The sequence below is a fragment of the Lonchura striata genome, chromosome 1, assembly GCF_050655825.1.
Source record: "Lonchura striata isolate lonStrDom1 chromosome 1, ASM5065582v1, whole genome shotgun sequence".
Classification (NCBI taxonomy): Eukaryota; Metazoa; Chordata; class Aves; order Passeriformes; family Estrildidae; genus Lonchura; species Lonchura striata.
The window spans coordinates 109224891-109241609 of record NC_140703.1 but is presented as its reverse complement, the minus strand read 5'-3'; the positions used below and the strand labels follow the sequence as shown (position 1 = coordinate 109241609).

General features: G+C 36.5%; 1 long non-coding RNA gene across 2 annotated transcripts in view; it reads right to left on the bottom strand.

Annotated features, from left to right (window-relative positions):
* The window catches only part of LOC110483256 (uncharacterized), a 78298-nt gene extending 62167 nt beyond the window's left edge, over positions 1 to 16131 (bottom strand). For both annotated transcript variants that reach the window (XR_014949988.1, XR_014949987.1), the window contains exon 1: positions 10879 to 16131. This is a non-coding gene — a long non-coding RNA (uncharacterized LOC110483256). The remainder of the gene's footprint in view (positions 1 to 10878) is intronic.
* Between the last annotated feature and the right edge of the window lie 588 nt (positions 16132 to 16719).

The window sequence follows — 16719 nt, the reverse complement described above, 5'->3', positions numbered from 1 at the left end:
AGCCATCTCTCTTTCTTTAATTTTTTGTCTGTCTTTATATATCTCAGTCTTCCCTGCTTCCCAGACTGAAGAGCTGGAAGGTCCTATTTACTCTTAATGTGTTTTTGTGATGCACAGGCCACTGCTACTGACCAAAGGATTTATCTACTAACAGAGATCAGAAGCCTGACACACAGAAAATAAACAATAGCTTTTACTTGAAAAATTGATTTTTTTCTTAGTCCCTGAAACAACCTAGGGCTGATTCTGTCTGTATTTACTCTATAAAGATCTGGAGATCCTAATTCCTTAGATAGTGTCACCTGATTATAACTTCATTGTCTCTCAGTAGATAACATTTTAACAGTTTCAGATATTGGATTTCACGGGGCTTTTTACTTATAAAATTACCTGTTCTGCAGTTACTGGATTGTAATCTTTCTACACAGTTTAAAAGAGAAGTCTTTGGCATCACATTGCACTGTTTAAATAAGTTTAGCTGTTCCAGGTTTTGCTAATAAAGGCACTCCTATCCACACGTTCACTAGTTTCTATTTAGTAAAGAACCCTCAAGACATCTTGAAAGTTGGTCACAAAATTGATTGTATAAAATGGTATTGACATGGCTGTAGAAATAATTTGTATATGTTTACATGTACTGTGCTTATGTGAGGGATGTTTCAACTGTGTTGAGTTCTATTTTGGTTGGTGGGGTTTTTTTTCATTTGGAAGTTTTGAGGATGACAAATGGGGAGAGTTGCTCAAATAATACAGTCAAAACTGATGTTCTCTACTGTTCTTTAGTGATGATGGCCTTCTGGAAAATCATGTCTAAAAGAAATGAGACCTGCTGTACTTTTTAAATGCAACCAGGTTATTTCACTAAGTATTTTAATAAGCTTATTATTATAAATTATTTATTATTAATTATCATCACCAATAATTTTTATTCCATTTTGCACTATCCTCTAGAAGTCCCCGTTTAGACTTTCTCCAATTTGTGAGCTCTGTAGAAACACACAATGAAAACACAGAACAAGTACCAGAGAGTTTACAGCTAGAGACAGAAATGAGGTAAACCAGGAGAATGTATAAGTAGGTTCCATTAGGGTGATTTCATGTAATGGCAACTTTAACATTACTAAATCAGGACTGAAAAAAAATACATATACTTTCTTTCCCTCTCTCTCCTATTATTGGCTTGGCTTTTGCTAGCAGTCTGATTTTATTTTTTCTAGTTTTCAGTCCATTGTCCTTTGCTACATACCCTCAGCAGTTTTTATTTTTAAAAAAATTCCAATATGCAGAATATAGCTGTATAAATCTTTCATGTCTTCTGTACAACTGCTTGATTTTTCTAAGGCAGAGCTTACGTAAGTCATGCATACAGAAAAGGGCATATATTCAGTGAGTTTTGTGATCAAGTTTCTCCAGTTTGAATTGTAGTCCAATTATTATGAGCACAAGAAAACCTGTGAGGTCTAGAATAGGTTCTCTTTACTAGTGTAACTTATAAAAAAAAACAACAAGCAAAATGATCCTACATATGAACAACACTCTAAATGAAACCCTTTATCCCCATTCTTTATTATTTGATTTAGATGCCTGCTGATTCTGTGGAATTAATGGAAAAGAAATATGGTTAATTTACATTAGGTAAAGTAATAAGGTCATGGTGATTTCAATTCAACTCAGTATTTTTAAAAAAGCCAACTCATCAATTTCATTACTATTACTCACCCATGCCCAGTTGATAATGAATTTACCAACCAATAAAACTCTTTTTGTACATGTTCTTTCAGCCTGTCTCCCTTCTTAGCTCTTTCTTAGCTCGTTTTCCTTGCTGGCATTTCTGCTCTTATTTTCATTACAATTGACAGCATTGAAAATGTGCTGCTTGAGGATCCTACTATCCAGGTTCATTTCCACAATCATTATCAACCAAATGTCTCACTTTTTTTTTTTTTTTTTTTTTTTTTCCCTTCCCTAAAATGTTCCTTCTATTTGGTTCCTGGTCTCCATTCAGTAGCCTGGGTTGAAAAATAGAAAAAGAGCCCAGTTAATATTATTGTAAATTGGAACTTAACCCACTGAAGTGTGCACATACTACCACTGCATCTGTAACCCTCCCCATGATGGCTCAAGGAACTAACTCCATGTCCCCTCACTGTGGTTCAGACCCAAACAGACAGGTCACTGTGTTGAAAGCCAGCAAAATCCTCTCAGAAAACAATGCAGAATGCTTTGGGATAATATTGCCTTTGATACTTCCCTGCCCATCAGACAAACCCAGCCTCACACAGCTAGCTGCTCATTAGGATGCACATAGAGCTCCAGGGGTTCCCTTTCCTCAGCTCACATCTTCCTGGAGCACTGCCTTGTGTCAGCCCTGCCTGGCAGGAACAGATTATGGGCAACCAATTCCACCCAGCACAGAGCTGGGATTTCAGTTCTTCCCTGCTCTACAGTAGCCAGTTGTGCCATTAGATCCCATCTGTCTCAGCTTTCCAATACAAAGAATTTCTGGAGACAGCATAATGTTGGGAAATTCACTGCTTTTGATACTTGCTGGGTTTCTGTAGGTGATTTAGAGGACTCTCTGTGTGTTATTAGGAAGCAGCACTGCAGCTGGGCTCCACACCCAGAAAAAGAAAAAGCATATTCTGTCCCTTCCACAAATTCACCTTCAGTTCACAGAACTGAAAATAGAATGGACTAATCAGCAATGAAGAGTTTGCTAAGAGAAGCAGTTACCCAGAAAAGTATGTCAATGTATGCACTCTTCCAGGCAGTAAAAAGAGGAATTATAAAAGTGATCAAAATATTATTCATAATTGTTGTTTTTTTTAAAAAAATCATTGTTTGATTTCCAGTTTCTTCTTTACAAACATTACAGAGAGGGAGGAAGGAAGGAAGGAAGGAAGGAAGGAAGGAAGGAAGGAAGGAAGGAAGGAAGGAAGGAAGGAAGGAAGGAAGGAAGGAAGGAAGGAAGGAAGGAAGATAGTAAAAAGAATCAAGATTGCAGTACATTTGGTCAGTCAGCCAGCCAACTGATGTCATATCTTTTGGCAGATGTGTTTCTTTTAAGAGACTTTAACAGTATTAAGAGAGAAATTCAAGACACTTCCAGAGCCCCCAGTCATCTGAAGCACACAAGCCAGTTTACCTGTAGTTACTGTTGTCATCATTTCTTTCAGTTCATTGATGTAAACAGGAATAAGAACCATGAAATTCATAAAAGCTTGTATTAAAATTAGTTGCATTGAGTGTGTTTAAGTGAAATAATGTATATATTAGGTAAAATACTGTTAGGAAACATGGGGTATAATCCAATCTTTCTAAAGACTCTCAGCAGAACCAAACAAATTCTCTGAGTAAATCCAAGGGATTCAGTACACTTAAGTTAGAACCCCTTTTCATGCCCCTGAACTGGGTTGAATTTGTTTTGAATCTTTTTTCACCCTTTTCTATTCAATAATTTTCCTCCCTCATCCTTGCACAATATTATCCCATTCCTGTGAAAAAGTGTAGGGCAATTAACTAAAGGCACCTTCAAAATTTTGCAGGAGCCAAAGTTGAAAGTCATTTGCAGATTTTGCTCTGGGCCTCAGGGACAGAGCTGTTGCTTGCCAAAGGCTCTCAGAAAATCCAAAATCTACTTTGAGAGCATGAGAAGGGTTCTGCCATGCCAAAAGACAGCACATAAGTAATTGCAGGGTACAGCTGTTTTCTCCTTTCATTTTTCCTGTGGTGGGGGAGGGAGAAAAAGTGAGACTGAATAAATAAAAAAAGACAGCACAGAGGAATCAGCTTCCTTTTTTTGTTGTTTTTATTCCCCTCCAAAGATGTTATTTTACTACACTCCCTCTGTACAGGAGACATGTGGAACGACTAGCCAAACTACTTTTCTCTCCCTGTTCTCATTCCTCCACCATTCTTCCTTCCCCAACTCCAGCCTTGTAAGTGCTGTATTTGGCATCAGAAGCAGAATAAGTTCAGCTCCCTGGGGCAAGAGAAAAAGCTCAGTAGTACAAGCTAACCTTGCCAGCCTGTGTGCTAACACGAGGAATCACAAGCCCACTTATCTCTCTTCCAAGGAAAAGCAGCGAAAGGATATGGGGCAGTCCTTTTTGAGGGCTTGTAAGAGCAATTTCTTATTCTAGAAGTATTTTCTGCCCTACACTGCACTTGATCTATAAACACCCACATGAATTGACTGAAGGTCACTGAATATTCACTGAATTTCATGTGAATATTCAGGCTGTGTCTTTGAGGTGGTTTTGGTAGTGAGAGAGTTAATTTTCTTCACAGAAGCTTTTATGGGGTTGCTTTGGATTGTGCTGAAAACAGTGTTGATATCACAGGGATGTTTTAGTTTCTGTTGAGCAGCTCTAGGGGGAAGCATTTGGAGTGATGGATTATGTCTCCCCAACACCACACCTAATGGAGCCAGGCTGTCCTGGGGATGGCTAAGCCCTGCCTGCCCATGGGAAGTGAGAATGAATTTCCTGCTTTTCTTTGCTTGCATGTGTGGCTTTTGCCTGTGAATCTCTCATGAGTTTCCTCACATTTACACTTCCTAATTCTCTCCCTCTTCCAGCCAGAGGGGAGTGAGCAAGTGGCTGTGTGGGACTTAGTTATCAGCTGGTTTAAACCTTTTTGGTGCCCAACACGGGGCCTGAGGGATTGGAGCTAACAGCAGATTTGATTTGAATGCATTAGGTCAAATTTATAACTGTTCTTGCTGTTTAGCAATTAATTGTGACAGCCTGATCCAAAGCTACCAGGGGTGAAGGAAATGGAAATACCTTTAAATTGTGGTATGTGAATTTGAGTTGAATGTTTTAGGAAGTACTACAGAAAAAAATCCTTGTTGTTAGCCAGGCTCTCAGCAAGAGAAATTCATTGTGATGTTAAACCATGACACACTTTTATGACAGGTTTAATGGGACACAAGGCAAAGAAGTAAGACCCAAAATGTGAAAGCTTCTGACTCTGGATATAGAATTCAGTCTTTCCTGAATTCTATCCTGCACAGAGAAGCTCACTGGCTGAAAGTGTCTAGACATGCTATGTAATGGATTTCCCACCCTTCAGCATCAAATACTCTCCCCTACATTAAAGAACTCAGCGATTTTTTCTTCCTTTATTTCTTATATTAATGTTTACTAGCTATCTGAGAATTAAATGCAGGAAATTCTTTTTGTCCCTAGTTCTTCTGCTTGCAGTTTCTACTGATGGCTTCAACCTACTGCCTGGGAGCTGGCTCTAACAAGGAGAGGTTGGAAATGAGAGTTGGAATGAAAGGCATAGAATTGCCAAAAATGTCTACTAAAACATGTACTTTAGTGGAAGCAGCATTCAAAAAATTCTGAAAGGTGGCATACAGCATCACTGAATTTATATTTTAAAATATTAAAATCTTATAGCAGTTCCAGGCACATACTCTATGTACTTACTGCATACTCCATGTTTCATCTCGGGACTCATTACTGGACTCTGCAGACTGTGCCAGGTAGATCTACCTAAGAGGTGATGTTTGGTACCTCTTCCTGAGCCATGGGAACACTTGCTTCAAAATAACTTCGTTTGAAAAGGGGGCATAAAACCACCCTTTCAATTAATTGCTTGCTATTTTCACTAGATTATTACACACACATACACACACTCCCCACCCAAGTAGTGTCATCTCCATCATGACTTCAAGCACCTGTGAGGGTGCAGAAGTATTTTATCTATGTCTGGATTATAGTGCATTTCTAGGTTGGAATAATTTTCTGTATCCAAAGGTGTGATACTTGATAAGGATTGCTATCCAAAGAGCATGCAGACACGCTGTATTTTGGTATTTAGCCTTCCAGGCAATGACAAAAAGCAGGTGGATTGGACTATCACCCAGGGCTCAAATTCATTATCTGTCAGGTCTTAGGAGGATTGCATGTTGTGTACCAAATATTGCTTAAGATTCAAGATATTTGAGATCTTTCCATGTCTATGAACCATAGAGTAATATTTCCTCTTGATTAAAGTTTTCGTCTCCAGTATTAAACTAGAGTTTTCATGAGAGTTCCCATAAATCTTTGTTCATTTTTATGTAATACACTTAGAAGTGAATTAGTTCTTATCCAAGCTATGTCACAGTAGAGATTATTGAAAAAATGAGAAGCAACACAAATAGCCTAAGTACTCACATCTCCACTACATTTTGCTGGAATACATCTATGGAGGCAATCTGAGATACTTTATGAATAAATGGAAGCACATACTGCAGACAGGAAATGACAGTGCTGTATGCAGTCACGCTTGGCTTTTGATATGGTGGGTTTTTAGTAACACTAGTTTAACTAGAATAGTAACATTAAATCATCAGAAACATTATTACACTATTTTTTATTCTCCTTAGTAATTTACAAAATAAAGAAGAAAAAATATATAGATTTATATTTTTTTTTTTTTGCTAAAGATAAGAAACTGTTTAAATGCATATTGGGAAATATCAGATTATAAGCCTCTGAGTTAACATGATATATCCCCGTTGACACCATTGCTAGTCTCTGATGGCTGTGATTGAAAGCATAAAAGAGATCTGTGAGAGGCCATATGATGAGGAAACTGTACTTACAAAGGTGATGCCTGGAGCAAAATATTCATCCAAAGCCCCAGTCTCAGTTACCATCTTCTATAGGACAAAACAGCTTTAACACAACCTGATCCCCTGAAGTCTAAAGTGTCATTCACATTAATTATGGTGTTTGCAACATGATATATCAATTTGTGTTACCACCCATCTCCCAGCAAGACTTACTGAACAAGACTTTTCTGGTGAATAAAGGTCATTGTTTTTCTTCATTTCAGGGTTTGTAATCTCCTGCATTTTATAATGACAAAATAATTGCTCCCACTAGGATATTGCCCAGCTGTGCTCAATTTATAATTTGTAATATTTTCCTTTCTGTAAGTCAACTAGTGCTACATTTTTATGGCATTCTCCCAAGTGGATAATGATCCAAAGCAATGTATTTATTTAGAGGATTGGATAAACTGGATCAAAATTCAACCACAAAATGTACAGAAAATTCTTTCTGTTCTCCTAGCATTTTAAAAAATACATTTCTCTTATTTCTGTTCATCATAATGCTTACAGTCTCTCTGATTTTCTGTCCCATTGTTCATTAACTGGGGAGGAAAAATGTTTCTTTCCAGCATGTGCTAAGAATTTTAAATATGGAAATGTAAAGATGCTGACTCCTATTGTCTCTAGGTCATGGAGACAGAAAGGTGAAGCTGAAGCAGTTTTTTAGTTTAACAAAACATGACTATGGTACACATCATGAGAAGGGCACAGGAAAGACTGAGGTTTTTTCTGGCCTCAGCTGTTAACTGTTTGCATTTTCTATTTTAATTTACTCAGTCCCAGTTTTGACAAATGAATGTGGCTTCACTTGAAGGAGCTTGAGAACCATAGCACAGCTGTTAAATAACAAAGAATTAATAAATTTGACTCTATTCACATAATGGATTGAGGCTAGAGATGTCAGTACAAAAAAAGCTTCGTAGAAGGCATAACTGCTGTCACTGAAATTGAAAGTCTTAATTTTAAAAATTAGTAATTGGGAGAGATGAGTGAGTAAGAGGCTGAAATCTGTGATGGGGTTGGCTTAGGAGGAGACTGTCCTGTGGAGGGGTTTTATTTGCCAAGGTGGCACTCTACAGCAAACAGACTGTAATGTCATTTCTCTGCCAATGGGTTTCCATTTACTACAAATGAGTTCACTCTCTGCAGGATAAGAGACATACATTTAAATCTTAGAAAGCTTTCTGCTTATGCCATGTCTCTGAATTTCCCATTGGATCTCAAAGCCAGGAAACAGCATAATGTTTGTAAAGAGATCCAGGCTGCCTTGGCTCTCCAGCTCATGTTTACCACTAATGTAGTCTTTTAGCTTGACTTGGATCCTTCTCCTGCTCTAGCATGTTAAGTCAAACAGATATAAAAATTATAAACCATAGTCTCACAGGTGGCATTAGCAGGCATTTTGCTTCCTACCAGATCAATACCCCAGGGATGAGGAGTTCTCCAGCTCTAGCAGTATTAAACAGCACTTTTAAGATGCTGCATCAATAGGTACACTATTTTAAAACTAGACCAGGCTGAGCTGGAAAAAACCCCACAAACCTACTATTTAAAATAAAAAAACAATATCGTCATCAATGACCAGATTCTCTCATGACTTGAAAGATGCAGTTTAACTTTCTTTTTCAAAACCACATGAAAGCTAAAATACTGCTGCCTCATAAATGTCAGAAAGTGTTAGGAAAGGGGATAATTGTTTCAGTTTTGGGTTTTTTTTTTTTAATAAAAGCTAGGATTCTTCCAGTAGCATAAATGGATCATTTAAAAAAACATCAGATTTCAAAAGTATATAAATATTGTGCAGACCTATCCAATAAATACTCAATGACTACAGTACTAATTGGCATAAAGCAGCTAACACAGCCTCGCCACATCTCTACAACTCCCCTATTCCATCTAGTTAACCCCAGCTGGTATTTGGTAGTATTTGGTTCAGCCCACTCAGTGATTGGTAGCAGCAGATATGGGAGTGATAGCAATAAAAATCCACTTGTGGTCTTACAAGGAAAACAGTTCTTTGATACTTCCACTGAAAGATTACTAAGGTACCTAAACTGAACCCTGCATGTACAAAAAATCTGAGGTTTAGACTGATCAAGGAAAGTTGTGTCTAAATGAAACAGTCATGGTAGAGTTTAAGTTACAGCTTCCATGAAAGCAGTGAGTTCATTGTCACTAGTAACAAGCAAGAATAGCTTTTATTCAAAGTCTTTTGTGTGGGTTTATGCTCTCCCTTCTCACGTATATACATTATTTAATAAGAAATGGAGACAGATTTAAAATTGTCAAACCCATACAAGGATTCTAGAGACACTCATAACCCAACAATTATTTTGTAGCTGGGCCTCATTTATCACTTTTAGTTGTGCAAGCCTGAGCCCTAACCAGCCATGGTAGATAATGCTTCCATGCAGCAAAATTCATTAACATTTCTATCTTTGCTAAATAAATTTTCCACTTTTTCCTTCTTCAAACCTTTTTTAGGTTTGTATTTATCATCCATCATCTGCATTTACTGAATTGTGACAGATTGCAAAAATCCCCAGGAGGGATTCAATCCATTTTATTAGCTTTGCATTTTGTGAAGTTTTCTGTCTAGCAAACTTCAGAGGACTGCCTAAGAAATAAAGTAGTTGGAACTACTTACAGTTTGATAGCAGTAATGTAAAGATGGTGAGAGATTAATCTATCTTAATAACACCCTGGTTATGATACACTTCTGGGAACAGACAGAGCTGCTAAGAGAAGCTGGCAGTGATGGAAAGACCCCACCCTGTTAGTCTGGATGATGAGGTTATTCAGCATGACGTCCCTAGGAGGGAGACCAGGCACATCCCCTCATTGTCAGAGCAGCTGCTGCAACTTGTGGCTTTATTTGCAGCATTCAGGACACTGTGATTGACTAAAGGCATAATATGGAGTGGCAGAATACCAGCACCAATTACCTCTGTCAGCTGAACTCACTGACTGTAAGTGGCACCACAAAGTTCAGCGAGGGAGGGCGTGCAGTAAATACCCACTCACAGCTGTAGGAAGGAATTTAGTTAACATATTCTCACAGGCACAATGGGAGCTTCAAATTTTTTTAGGAAGTCCTCCCACTGTGTTATGAAGTGCAGAAAAAATCTCCTTGCTTTCTAAACTCCCAGAGGAGAGTCTAGGTGAAGCTGGATCCAGTCTCAGCTCCAGATTTTGTCAACTGTTGGAGCCCAAAGGATTAAGAATGTCTAATTGAGCCTCTGTACTCTGCCGGATCAGTCTGTGTCTTACAAATGGGATGGGACCCTGACTGGTTGCAGACAGGATTTATTATGTCTGTATCATACAAGCAAAAAGCAAGAGACAGAGAGAAACAGCAACACCTATGCAAGGACAGATCAGAGACAAGATGGCAGCTTATGCAAAGCCTTTTCTACATATTCTTTGAACTAATAGCATAAAAGAAAAGGTGTAAACTCATTATACTCTAACTAATTCGGAAAGGACCCACGTGGGTTTAACTTTAACAAAAGGACTTCTATGAATCTTAAGCAATACACAATAATTTGTTATTTAAGATGGAAACTTTTTCTGTCTTTGCAAAGCATATATCTAGGACTTTTCACATCTCGAACTATCAATAAGTTCTTGTTCTTTCTTGTTCCTTATGATAAATATAAAAGGACTCACCTGGTTCTGAATTTCTTAGCTTCCCATAAGAAGGTTTTGAAATTTTCCTGCCTTTCTCAGCTTTATGTCTGCTTTCTGGGGCCTTTTTATATTTTATTTTACCTTTTTATATTCCTACAATTCCCCCTCTCTTTTTCAACCTTAAACAAACTATCTTTAACTCATCACTTATTTACTACTTTCTGTTACATATTTTCACTACTGTATATATTTCTTACCTTAGGAAAAAATGTTATAAACTTTCAATTTGAAGGCACTTTTTTTTGTTTGCTTTAAATTCTATCACTTTAAGTTAAAGTATTGTCAATGTTGTGTAAAGTCAGGGTTAGTATCTGCATCAGGTTATGACCTTTTTATATTCCTACACTATACAACTGTCCCTCCATTATGGATGACAAACTAGCTATATTTATACAAATATAAATGATTTATAATCATAATAATTAGACTAACAGACCTTAATCAGAAATCTTTACTACACAGGATATGAGGTATAACTACTGGCAGTGCATTATGGACCAATATTGAAGCAACTATATTAAGACATTTATATCAAAGCTAGAATAAAAAAAAAAATAGAGATTGATGTTACTTACAGATACTGACAACACTGGGCAAGTCTTTTTCGCTCAGTCTTGAGCAGTAACCTTGAGGGGCATCCTCACTCAAAGAAGGAATTTCCACATCAGTCCACAAAAGGGTGTTAGAAGATCCTGCCATTAAAACGTGTGGCTGAGCTTTTATAGTATAAAGTGTTTGACTGTCAGATGTCTCCAGACCAGCTATGTCAGCTCAGCAGCTTTAGATAAGTTATTGGTAGTGTGACTTGTTTGCTCCTTTGTTGTATACATTACCAAGTCAATTACATCTCCACCTCACTATGAGGATGTTTAATTTGGGATTGATGAGTCAGGCTGGTTTCAGTATTATTCAACACCAAAAGCAGCATGATGCCCCCTTCTCCACCCACCACTGGTAGCTTTGCAATTCAGCTTTGTTTGAGTTATTTTATAACATTCCAGGCAGAGCATCCTGCTATACATATTTCATTAAAATTCTTTTATTGATGCTAGTATCTAAGACAGTGTCTATGTCTTGCCTAAAATACGACAGGTATAGAAATGTGTTGTACTGATCTTAGCAGAATATCAAAATACTTACATAAATAAAGGATATTTTCACCCTGTAAATAAAATAACTCATTAAACAATAAACATTCTTTTTTTCTTGTTCTAACTTTTTCAAGTCCTGATAAATATTCATCTATAATGGGGAACACCTGTTGTTCTACTACCTTGCACTTGCTGGGACCATTTGTATCTCTATGATACAAATAGAAGTGCAATGGTGCAATGTTTGTGTAGATCAGGTACATTTTACCCTTGTCATCTGGAAGTACATTAGTCTCTCTTGGTACAGACACTCTCCTGGATAAAATGGTATTCTTATGGTCAAAAGTATGGAAATGAGACTCTAAAGCAGGTTCCACATAGTTTAGAAAATTTCCTTATACATGAATAAAGCCTGACTAGCATTTGACTACATAAAATAACTCCCCTTTTTGTGATGTGACTTTTAAAACAAGATGCACATATTGAGTCAGCCCTATTTTTGAAATGAATGCTTGCCATAAAGGAGTATTCTGACTGGCTAGGAAATGCATTTGTGCAAGTTTAACTTTTGTTATGGAAATAGAAGTACTGTCTATGATCCCTTTTGTCTGGAAGGCATAAAGACATTTGGATCCAGTTAAGGAATATTCACTGCTCTAATGATGCATAGATAATAAGATAATTGCCTACCTTTACATAGATTCAAAAATGAATTAGAAACAGTTGACAGGTATGAACGTGCCAACCAAAATAATTTTTGCCAGCAGCCATATGCATGCCTCAAATGCTAAAACATGAGGATCTTAGAAGCAAAAACTGTTGCTACAAACAAGTGTTTGTACTTTGTTTAATTACCATTTTTTATTTTTATTTTTCTGTGGGGTTTTTTTGGTTGGATGGTTGATTTTGAGGTTTTATTAATGCAGCAGCAGGTGCCTTATGGCAGGAGTTGACATGCAGATATAGGAGTTTGCTTCAGCTGGTATCTCCAAAGTGCCAAGCTTTCTAATATTATTCATAGTATCATGATAATATTGTTAAAAGTTAATTACTACTGTTGCTTGCTTAATTGAATATACATGTATTTATATATTTATATAGTTGGGAAGGTTAATCATAAGTGAGTGAGTTTGGTTTTGGCTTTTCATGCAGTTTCTCACTTCTAAGAATGAATCTTTCTAAGATAACTTCTTCTGAAAGGTTAGGCCAGCTTAGTTCCTACTTTTCTCGCACCAGCCACAATGCCTTCCTGGAGCAGGCTTTCCCATGAGTTGGATCAAACTAACACTTAAGATTCTGATGCTCAGATCCAGCCAAAATCCCATAAAGTCAATATCACTCATAAACCTTTATGGAATGGCTCCGTTAACTTAGGCAACTCATCTTCACTGCAGCAGTGATAATGAAGCACTCTTTCTGAGCCTCTGCTCTGATTAAATAACATTTTAACAATTCTTAAACTGGAGTGAGCTCTTACAAAATGGTTAAAGGTCACTTTTATTTTTCTCTACACTGGTAATGTGCATATATACTTACACTGTCAGCTGTTATTCCTGACAATGACAACAGATGAATAAAGAATAGACATTTGCAAAATATGGCAAAACTACAGCATACTATAAATGTTAATAGCTTTATTCATTTCAGATCTGGAATGTGACAAAATGACTCATGCTGGAGAACAGACTTCCTGGATCACAATGCGAGGTAGGAAATGAAATTAGAGATGGTTAACAGAAAGCATTCCAGCTCAGCATCCCACACCCACTCTTCAAACATTTGTCCAAAATGTGTCCCTCTCCTGAGGTTTGGAAGAACATCTATAATATTTTCATATTGTCTTTCCCTCTCTCAACTCTACATTTTTGCCTGGTGATGGAGGTCTGAATTACCCCTTCTGTTTCTCATGATAATGAATGAATGAAAACAAGAGCAACAGAAATCCATCCTAAATGTTGCTCTTGTGGAATTTCCTTGCACATTTTTGATCCAATAAGATAATAGTTTGGGAAATGCTGTTCGGAACAGAAGCAAAACGAATGCTAAACAGACACAAAGTAAATGTGTTTTGGCATGGAAATTGATCTCTCTCTGAATCTGCTAGTGTCATCATCTAATGGAATAAATTAGACCCTTTATTTGTTATATGTCATCATATACTTCTATTTATACTAATAATATGGAATAAAATAGAACTATATAATTAAATAAGTGTATAATTAGTTAAATGAAAATTCTTAATCTTATAGAAATATTTCTTTACTGTTATTACCATTGGGATCTTCTAACACTGATTTCTTTTTTTTCATTCCAGTTTAGCATTTAAGGACTTTGAAGGATAAAACTCCCTCATGGAATTAAAAATGTGAGTTTTTCTCTTCCTTACTGGTAACTCAAATTGTTTTTTGAATGTAAAAGATGTCTCCATGAAGTCTCTTTACCTGAAAAAGTTTAGTTTTCATGTTCCTTTTCTGCTGATCACTGTCATTATTTAAGTATCTTATAATATAGTAATAATCAAAACCAGATAACATAAACTTGGTTAAATGTTTGTCACTCATCACACATAGAGCATGGAAAATTCCTTTGAAATATTTTTAGGGGGAGGTTTAGCCACAGAGTTAATTATAGGAAGATGTGTTGTTATAGAAGGGATTTACAACTAATCTTGAATAACTGAATCATTACTTTATTAATAATTAATGTTTTTCAATAAAAGAATAAAAAATAATAAAAAATTAAATAAATAGAAAGTTTAAAAAATAAAAGGCAAGGAACTGTATCTTTCTCCAAAGATATAGAGAGCTATAAAGGGCATAAAAGATGTGAGTTAGTACCATACCAGACAGATAGGAAAATAAACACAATATATAGGTCAGTTTGGCACTGTAAACCATTAGAGGAACATTTCCTGAACAAGTACAGCAGACCATCAAAGTGAGGTCTCTCCAGGGTGTCAAAAAGCAGAATTCAATGAAACAGACTTACTAATTATTACAAAGCAGAAAAAATATCCATATTCATAGGCCATAAAATACCAGGCACAGATGTATTGCTTTACAGAAATATTTTATTGCTTATCCCAATGCTTTTGAGGAAAAAAAAAAACTATAATACAACGATTCATAATAATAAAAAAGTCTATTTTTCTTTCATTATATATATATATATTTAAATAATCTTGTGCCCTTAAAAATTTTGTGGAGGTACTTCTAGGTTATTCTGGGATACTGGAATTCCCACAAAATGGCTACTACAGTCTCTTGCCTCAGGCCAGGATAGCCATCTCACAATCAGCTGAGGTGCCACACTGGTGATTTTAGAGAGCAGAACTTCCACTACCTCTTGCTTGATCCTGGCTATGTTGAGTTAAAGCAGCCCATTACATCAGCACAATGCAGAAGTTTTGTATACTGCAGCAGTTTTTCATGCCCTACTACAAAGTAGTGAAGTTGGAGATTTTCAAGACCTGATAAGCAGTGTGTCATAGAGGAATGTACATGCTCCAGCAAAAGGCAGTGGGAAGGATTTTAAATTGCATGAATAAGTAGTTCATTTCTACCTGTTCAAAAAGAGAGAATGTGTTCTCTAACAACTAATCTCTGATTTATTTCAATAGAATCCTTTTGAAGGATGTCAGCTTAATTACTTAGGCAAAGGAAAGACACTAAAGATTTATCAGTATGAAGGTCCTTTAATATTAAAGTTTGACAACACAAGGTGCTGAAGGAAGTGATTTGGGCACAGTCACATATAAATACATAAAGAGAATAACACTGCAAGCTGTAGCAATTTTTCTGCTAAATAAAACTTTGTTAACTTGGGTTAGAATATGACTCATGCAGTGTCAAGAACAGATAAGAAAGTAGAGCTTATAAAAATAAAGGTAAAGCAAAGGAATATATAAATATTAACAGTTTGTCATATTTAGATGTGGTTGGAATATTATTATTGTTTGAGACGGGACTTAAGACCATTATTGGTTTGGGGTTTTTAGTCAAATTTTGGATTAGCTCAGTGATATTTAGACTTACTACAGTGGTATGCTATATAATAATGTGTCCATTAACAGCTCTACCATAACAGTTGTATATCACTGTCTGTCAAAAGTATATATTAAGAGTGGGAACCACCTTACTTTAGTTTGAAATTTAAATTCCTAGATTAGTCAGTCATGCAGGCTCCTTCTGTAGTCAATAGGCAGAGGGTGATTCATCCCACACTAATACAGGGTTGGTTGAATCATCTCCCAAAGATGCCTCTCTCTCCAAGAGCTGTACTTTTCCTACCAAGAAACAAAAAAAATAACCATGTGGCCTCTGTTTTCAGTTATAACCAATCAATGTAGCTGAAATTTCAAACAGAGGTTGCTGGAAGAAATTTCTCCTCAGAGCCTGCAGACTGAAGGGTTTTCGTGTGAACTGCCTGGCGAATAATATCAAATAGCAAAAGCATTGGGGAGGCTTGTTGGCAGATCATTAACCAGTTGCAAACAGAAGGGATTTTGTTGAGCCATATGCAAAACTAGAGTGCTATATCATTTTAAAAAACGACTGCCATCGATTGTTGCATAAAATAAAACTGCAGCTTGTGCTTTCTTAGCTCTGCCACAGCGGCTTTAATTGGGGTTTGGAGGGGAGAGCGGCTGCCTGCCAGTGCTCTATGCAATCATCCAGCTGTTCAGACAGTTAAAGACCTTAAGATGTTATAGAAAAAGAGCTGGCAGACACTCAGTCTGCCTTCTAGAGACCAGGGAGCATCCTAGCAAGCTATTTAAGACTTTATTTAATATGGCAATCATTAACAGTCAGAGATAAAAGGCAAAAGCACCATGTAATTGATTTGCTAGAAATGCACAAGTTTATACGTATTAAGGTGCTTCACTATGCATGCTATTGCCTCCATCTAACAGTACCTTTTACATTTTAATTTGATTAAACTACCAAAAAAAACCCCTGAATTTATAAATATCTATTTGATATTGACAGCACAGGATGCTGAGAGATGAATTTTATATTGAGGCAATTATTGCACAAACAAGCAATGGATCTCAAGCTTTGAAAGTCATGGTCCTTCATCCATAGAACTTGATGCTCTGGCTCCTGATGAGCTGTTCTTTCATCAAAAGGATCAGTTCCTTGGAGAAAGAAACAATTTAAGGAATGTGTTATGAAGACTTTATATACAGTTATATCAAGACTAGAAAAAAAATCAAATAAATAACAAATCAGAAGTGTTTTTGCTGCCATCCCTGCAGTTCATATACAATGTAAGAAAATACGGTCAACTTTAAAAAGAAAAACTGCTTAAGAAATACACTTATAG